The sequence below is a fragment of the Apostichopus japonicus genome, chromosome 17 (genome assembly GCF_037975245.1).
Source record: "Apostichopus japonicus isolate 1M-3 chromosome 17, ASM3797524v1, whole genome shotgun sequence".
NCBI lineage: Eukaryota > Metazoa > Echinodermata > Holothuroidea > Aspidochirotida > Stichopodidae > Apostichopus > Apostichopus japonicus.
This window is the reverse complement of record NC_092577.1, coordinates 3,458,418-3,467,602: the sequence shown is the minus strand read 5'-3', so window position 1 is coordinate 3,467,602 and position 9,185 is coordinate 3,458,418. Positions and strand designations below refer to the sequence as shown.

General features: G+C 35.9%; 1 protein-coding gene across 1 annotated transcript in view; it reads right to left on the bottom strand.

Moving 5' to 3' along the window:
* LOC139984071 (uncharacterized) overlaps positions 1 to 9,185 on the bottom strand; it is a 76,106-nt gene that overhangs the window by 32,684 nt on the left and 34,237 nt on the right. The window lies entirely within an intron of this gene.

The window sequence follows — 9,185 nt, the reverse complement described above, 5'->3', positions numbered from 1 at the left end:
TCGATACAGCCATCACTAGCCTTCAAACGATTTGACAAATTAGTGCAAATTAGCTCGCTTATGGGGAGATTTGGGGAGATTTTTTGTCACTATGCTTCGCACAATTAACCAACAAAAATAACAAATTAACCTAATTTTGAAAGACCAACTGAAGGAAATTAACTTCTCTTCTTTTCTTTGTTTTCTTTTTTGTAAGCTATACATTTTGAAACTTGGGAGGCATAGTATTTTCAGATTGCACAGACAAAATGAAAATAAATGAGATAGAGACCTAACTTCCAAGCAGTTAATAACAAGTTTTAATAAGCCGCAAGGGAAACAGGAGATGTGCATTAACGCACATATACGATCAAAATCTTCGATTATGTAGATTAAATGTAACCGAAAGCTAAAGGTCATGAAAGATTCTGGAAACCAATATAAATGTACTTTGTGAATTTTACCTTAACACAAAGCAGTAACTGTGTTATAGGGTTGTATTAAAAGGATAGTCCAGGTCAAAAGTTCTTTTTGATATCTTAACGAAGAACTTAATCTTAGCATTCTTGCGAAATTTGCGTTGAATTTCTATGTATACCGTTCTTGAGATAACTTGAAGCAAACAGGTGTCATGTCATAGTAACACACTGACAATAAATGGCTTTGTTTTCCTTTATGTTTCAGCCTGTGGTACATTCACATTTTTGGATGCATCCAATTTTGGAGTAAAAAAATAGACGTAAATTTTAAAGCACAAAAGTTCACCTGGACTTTTAGCTACAAACAATAGAACTTGATTGAAGTATTAAGCTTTCATACCGATATTAAATTACACGGTAACTGAAGTAGGCTGTATTATAACAGGCAAACCTTTATTAATTCTTCCCTTGTCTTTTGACACTCAATAGCACGATTATTATTTATGTATTTTTATGTGATGAAAGGTATGAATTATGCTTGCTTGCCAAGTTGTTTTGCTATGTTTAAAAACAATAATAAAATTATGTTGATCCCATGCATATAATGTTTGTATATGAATATTCAACGCATAATTAAAGAAGAGTGATTTCTTTTACTTCTTATGCTAATTGATGATTTTAAATGTTCAAATTATTAAAAGTATTAAGTAAAGTGTGGGAGTGGGCGTTGGGCGTGGGCGTTGGGCTGGACGTGAGCATGAGTTGTACAAATTGTGGAGAATGTATGAATATTCAACACATAATAAAAGAAGAGAGATTTCTGTTACTTCTTATGCTAATTGATAAATTTAAATGTTCTAATTATTAAAAGTATTAAGTAAAGAGAATTAGAGAAACAAATTGCGCGATCAATATGCCGTTACTATTTTTCGTGTGGTTGGGCGAGGGCGTGGTCGTTAGGTGTGGGCGTGGTCGTTTGGTGTGGGAGTGGGCGTTGTGTGTGGGCGTTGGTTTGGAGGTGAGCACGAGTTGTTCATGTTTTTTTTCTTTCGCGTTTTGTTTTCTTTCTGTACATACGTTTATCTTTGTACAAATTGTGAAGAATTTATGAATATTCAACGCATAATTAAAGAAGAGAGATTTCTTTTACTTCTTATGCTAATTGATTATTTAAATGTTCAAATTATTAAAAGTATTAAATAAAGAGACGCAAGTGCGCCATGACAAACCGTCAATGCAACATGTCTTTACCATTGTTCTGTGTTTGGGCGTGGGCGTGGTCTTTGGGTGTGGGCGTGGTTGCTGGGTGTGGGAGTGGGCGTTGGGCTGGACGTGAGCATGAGTTGTTCATGTTTTTTTTTCTTTCGCGTTTTGTTTTCTTTCTGTACATACGTTTATCTTTGTACATATTGTGAAGAATGTATACAATTAAATGGCTATTACCAGTGTTAGTAAACGAAAAGGGATAATATATATATCATCACGGTAAAGATACAACGATACGGTATTTAATCGATAATAAGTTAATACCGTGATTTATAAATCTTAATTTAAAGTAGATTAGCCTGTGATGATCATGATGATGATGATGATGATGATGATGATGATGACGATGACGATGACGATGACGATGACGATGACGATGACGACGACGACGATGACGACGACGACGACGATGACGATGACGATGACGATGATGACCATGGCCATGACGATGGCGATGACGATGACGATGACCATGACGATTACCCTTTTTGGCTAAGATCAGGTGCAGTGTCTGTTCCCTTTCTAAAGGACTCGTGATACACCTTTGACTATGCATATCCAATGTCTCCGTGCAAGGGGACTGGTTAAGAGCTGATCAGTCATGACGTTATGATTATACAGCGGTTATGGTCTCCATGTAAGAGCACTGGGTTTGAAAGTGGATCACTCTGTTTAATTCTCGTGCATGCAGATGCTCTATCTTGTTTGAATTTTGTTATAAAATACCGAAATGAAACAAAATCGAGTAGTTGAAATAATGAATATAATTACCATAATTAAATAAGAAATGATAACCATTACGGTTAAAATATAAATTAGCTACCATTAAGTTAATTAATTTTAGTGTTCATTAAAACATATTTTCTAACCATGTGTTGATACTATTTTAAAAAGAGAATTTGATTTTAAAAAAGGAGAGATTTAATGATGAGTAAATAAATTAATGTTATAGTGTTGTTAAATCTTAATTAATATCATTTTTAAGACAAAGATGTAATAAATCGATACTATATTCACTAATTTTGATATTTATTAAGACAATGTTTTATAAAGATGTACTATAAAGACTTGGGCATGTCGTCTAACTGTAATTTCTGATGAAGAGTTGAAGTATTTAAGTTGAACTTGAAAAAAAATCAAAATAATCTTTAATTTACATTTGATTTTCACTAAACGTTTAAATTCATTTTCAAGAAGATTTTTGGCAAAAAATAGTTAGAAATATCAGTTTACTATTTATAATCATTGGATATCCTTTCCATTTTCTTGTTAAGATATGATGAGTGGGGTGGGGGTGGGGGTGGGTGAGGAGTATGTTGATACCACCAATCTTACTAGGGCTGTTCCCCTTGTCCTTCGCTAACAATTAACAACATATCTTTCTTGGTGATACTGCATATTAATGTATCCGATTGTACCTCAATGTATTTAAATGTATAGCATTATTTTCTCCCACATTTTATGAACATAATCAAATGAAATATAATACAATGTATATATAAAAATAAATATAAAAAATGTGGAATGATATCGCTAAGTTGCACGGTTTCATTGATGTGTTCATAATTTTTTAAGCAATAAATACGAACTTATATAAATGATAAAATCTTGCTTTCCACCAATTTTACCGACCCCTACAAATAATCTCTCATTACATCATCGAAAACGTCAAAGAAATTTGTGTCGGTATAATGACAGACTATTAAACTTGATATGCCTAAATTCCAAATTTGACATGATTTGACATCTCAACGTGACATTATTCGGTGTACTATTTGAAAGCCGTTTTGGGCACGACCATTCCATTCGTAATTGAATAATCGAATATATGGCGGTCTATAGAAGGTTCAATAGAAGTTTCAATAGACACCAGGACGTCTCTCGGTGATACGCAAGATTTATGGGTCTAAAGATTTACGATGTAACCTTTGGTTGTAACATGCTGAGTGCCTTATTTTGTGCGAATTTGATTTGGTTTACTTGCTTGACTGACCATTAAAGTCCCGCATGGCGTTCTATAACATTGAATGGGATAATAATTTACAAAACAGTCGTGTATTTAAAGCTATATAGACCTACTCTTCGCCAAATCTCGTATAGAGGGAACAAAGTTGAGCCAATAATACTTGTAGCCATGGATATCGAAAGACCTATAACTTTAGCATTGTCGTATTCCCACCATGCCCGTACCTTGACCGTCCCCCACTCCATCCCTCGTAAGGTCCACCCTACGATATAACAACATTTCTTAGTATTCAGAATTAAAACACAAAATATGGGTCAAAGTCAATAACACAATGTAATAGTGATGCTAGATTAACTATCAGCAGTTCTGATCGCCACCTCTCTCCTGCTATCCCCTACTGAACAGCGAACAGTGAACAGCGAACAGCATGATGATGATGATGATGATGATGATGATGATGATGATGATCATGATGATGATGATGATGATGATGATGATGATGATGATGATGATGATGATGATGATGATGATGATGATGATGATGATGATGATGATGATGATGATGATGATGATGATGATGATGATGATGATGATGATGATGATGATGATGATGATGATGATGATGATGATGATGATGATGATGATGATGATGATGATGATGATGATGATGATGATGATGATGATGATGATGATGATGATGATGATGATGATGATGATGATGATGATGATGATGATGATCATGATGATGATGATGATGATGATGATGATGATGATCATGATGATGATGATCATGATGATGATGATGATGATCATGATCATGATGATGATGATCATGATCATGATCATGATCATGATGATGATGATGACGATGATGATGACGACGATGACGACGACGACGACGACGACGACGATGACGGTGACGACGATGACGATGACGACGATCACGATCACGATCACGATCACGACGACGACGATCACGATCACGATGGCGATGACGATGACGATGACGACGACGATGATGATGATGACGATGATGATGACGACGACGATGACGACGACGACGACGACGATGACGATGACGATGATGATGAAGCCTTCAAACCGATACGAGGTAAAAATCCAAGGAGAACGAATTGCCGGAACTGATACAACTCATCTTGACAAGCAAAAATCTGGTGTTTGGCAACAAATACTACATCAGTCCAGATTCACGGCACCGCCACGGGAACTAAAGTGGCTCCTTCTTTCGCCAACATCTTTATGGGGAATCTCGACAATGATTGAAACCACACACAAAGATACGTTACATTGACGAGATCTTAATGAAATGGACCCATGCTGAAGCAAATCTAAAACTCTGTCATTGATGACATAAACTCATTTCATCAGACTATCAAATTCAGTGACTGCAGATATGTTTAGACATTTTGTTCACTTTCTGGACACAACTGTGACCCTACAAAATGGCTCACTGAAATAGACTTGTACAATATACCCACGGAAAAGTACAACTACCTCTTACCAAGCAGTTGTCATCCACGTCATTGAACCAGAAATATTCCATACAGTCAAGCGTTGCGTATTCGATGCATTTGCTCCTCTGAAGAAGACTTTGATTTTCGCAACAAGGAACTGTCGCAACACCTTCTTAACAGACAGTATCTTCGGGGCTCGATCGCAAAATGCCATCGAAAAGGCTAGAAGCAAACCCCGCACTAAAAAATGACTTAAAAAAACTCGCCAAACCAGTTCCAAAAGGGTTCAATTGGTTACTGAATCCCACCCTGGTCCCCTCCTCCCCCCCCCCCCCCCCGCTGGCAAATATCATTCAGAAGAATGTTCACATACTTCAAAGCACCAAATGTCTGAAATCAGTTTTCTCAGTAACATCTGTCATTTCATTTACGAGACATAACTTTACGGAAACAGTTTAGTTCGGACAACTTTTCAGGATACCACCTCCTCTGAGGCAAACAAAACAGAAATTACAGAATCATCGCCAGGTACACACAATTGCAAGACGTGCTTATTTGTCGATGCTACTGGGACCTTGCAGAGCAACCGGCAAAATATAAGCTGGCTCTCTTAATATGGCATACACATTATATCTACTGCAACATTTGCACATTACAATACGTTTGAGAGTCGAAAAACACTCTAAGCAAGAGATTGACTCAACATAGATCGGCTATCAAAAGAACACATAGCCTATATCAACCAACCTGTTGCAAATCATTTCAATTCCCGAAATTAACCGATTGAGAATTTATTTAACATTGCCATTGACCAAACCAATTCTTGGACAAACATTTTCTGGAAAATGAATAGCAACACTATGGCTCCATTCGTCTTAAACATCAGACACTATCTCTGCCCTCCCACATTAATCAAAGCAATTCCTTTGAAGTGACGACGGAATCGAATTAAATATAATCTCTTTTCTTCAGAACTTTTGCTAATCCAGCAGAAACTTAGTAAGTCGTATTGACTTCACTGCCATGCTGAATGACTCTCTCTCTTATCCTATATAATGTTATATTCATGTAACACCCTGTAACAGCCCTCATCATGCACTGAAAAGTGCATGTGACACAACGTATCAGTTTCAATTCCCGTATACGTCTAATGAGTCCTAGAAGGATGAAACCAGACGTTAAGTGGATTTGTTTTCTGGTGTGTTTACTTATACTACTTATAAAAAACTCAAATTGTTTTAATGAGCAAGCAGTCTGACGTAAGTGATATATCGAATTTTACTGAATATTTTATTGATGTAAATAATTGACTATAGTCAGTGCAAAAAGCAACAACATGAAACCAAATTTGGCTCTTTCAAGTTTTCAAGTGTAATTTGCATCATCAGATATAGATGATATCTTGTGAGAAAATATCGAAGAAGGGGAAGGAGAAGGAGAAGGAGCATTGTTACACTTAACGGAGCGCCATAATGTACATAGCAAATGTTTGCCCAAAATGCATCACACGTTGCAGGAAATAAACAATAATCAGAATATTTTATAACGTAGCAGACGAAAGATTAGAAGGGTCGCTTAGCTTCCTCCAACCTGAAAAGAGGGCTTTAATTATACTTTCTGCTTTTAGCTAAATTATATTTTTCGGGTACTCAAAGGGAGGGGGAGCGATCTCTCCCATTGCTCCTCCACCCCCCCCCCCCCACCCCCGGCTAAATCCCTGCTCCAGCACACACACACACACACACGCTCCTAATAATGCTAAATATGCTACTATCGACAATATAAAAAAATATTAAAAGAAAAGATATAGCATTGAAAAGATGTTGCCAAACTTATTAGCACCACAAAGTGTCACCTTACATTATAAGATTTGGTGTTATCTCAGGTGTTACACAGCAAGTTATACTTAAATGTGCCGTTAATCAGTGTTACATGTCACTCAGTTCAAGGTATTCTAACACAGTATAATTAAATTAACATTTTGTTTATAAAATGATGGCTAGTTTTCTTCTTTTTTTTGTGACGCACTTTCGTTAGTAAAAGTGTGAAATTTTGACGAAAATTTCAAGTTTTTCGTGATATTGTGAAAGATAATTTAAAATAGAAAGTGTGAGGATTTCTTACATGTGTTATATATGCGTGCGTAGGCCTATACAAAACGACTAGTAATACGAAAAAAATGCTTACTTTTTTCTCAGGTTTGAAATAAATACAGCTGCATGTCGTGAAGCAAAGTTTTCTACCCATTAATTATTTTGTCATACGGATAATCCTACTCATTTGTGCGTTCACTAAGCCGCTTTTCGCATTAAAAATAACCGCAATTTGCGTTCTGTGTTTACACTTACAGACTCGTTGTTGCATGAACGGCTGAGAGTGTGAATACACGAAGTCACTCGATGAGCTAATTAAAGGTTTATATCCCTTTTGATTTTAATCTTTCCATTGGAAAGACAATCCGAGCGAATTGTAATATTAAGTAATTCATTATATTAAATGTGCATATTTGTAAGGGTGCTTACTTAACGATCATTATGAAATCCCGAATAAAACGGCAACATAACAAGGCAATATATAGAGCTGTTCAATTAGTTGACTTTAACTTTGAAAGAGCATGTCGCCCTTGGCCATGTTGTTAGCATGATTGGTTTTTCTCTATTTTTATTTTTATTACTGATGACTATATTGTTCTTTAAATAAAGAAAACATATTTGAAAGAACTAAATCCTTATTTAAAGCTATACTCAGTGAAGCAGACTAAATTAAAATGCATGATAAAAAATAAGATACGAAATAATAAAGGTCTTCCCTTTATTGATAAGGTCAGATCTTCCAGGCTTTAAGTTCATAATGGGCATTTTGCTACTATTGCTAAGGCAAAGAATGAGAGAGAGAGGGGAGAGGTGGAGAGAGAGAACTTGTGATGCAGAAAGGGAGAATATGATTATTTCAGTCACTGTCGTGATTTGTCACTTAACCTTCCCGAAGTAGGCTCTTGATCTCCGGAATATCCACTTATTGATCCCGCCCTATATCTCCCCTTAAGTCCCAGCTCTCCCACCCCCCCCCCCACCCGTCACAAACCACACACTGATACACATAAGAACATGTACAGGCTACACATGTGATGGGTCTTTACCATCAGCAAGCATACGTCCTCTCCAAACGTTAGATCAGTGATTTGAGGATCAGAAATGAGTTATTGGTGTTTTATATAATCATTTGGCGAATGATAAATGCATAAAAGTAAAAGAAAACAAAAATATTTTCAACTATAACCCAGCTCGAGGATTATTTGGGTATTTTGAATTGGTTCTGACATTATAAATTAATCACCTCAATGTGTTACCAAAAAGTTGTCCTTACGCAATACCTTACATTGAAATAGCGGTCCTTGGGATTGGAGAGGGGGAGAGGGAGGGGAAGGAGGGGAGGGGAGGGGAGGAGGGGGAGGGGGCAAGGCAAGACCAAGCTTAGACAAGGAAAGGCATACGAATGATATCATACATTTCATGTGTTCAATGTCACACTAAGAAAACGATCAAATAAATGCGGTATATTGGTCGACAAATGACGATCTTGAAGGAAGTTTGAACGGTGGATCTATTGTTGGTCGTCTTCTGTCCTGTTTTTTTTCTTCATATTATATTTTCATTATATCATTTATTTTTAATTCGGTGACGTTACTTGCATAAACGTCATTATCATGACATTGCATTTCTCAAATACGAATACTTGAAAACAGTTGTTGTACTCCGTTGATTGTGTTTTTTTAATTTCTTTAATTTAATGACTTTTTACCCAAACGAAACATTGTCACAGATGTCTCTATTTAGACAGTATCCTCATTAGATATTTTGATCAAAAATTACCCTTTAAAATCATTTATATCGAATTACTAATTGCATTACTTTCGGTCATTTTAATAAACGTGAACCGTCACATTTTACGTAAGACAATTTTTTCATTATATATATATATATATATATATATATATATATATATATATATATATATATATATATATATATATATACTCGTCGTCCAAGCCGTTCTTCGGTGTTAGAAATAACCAACACA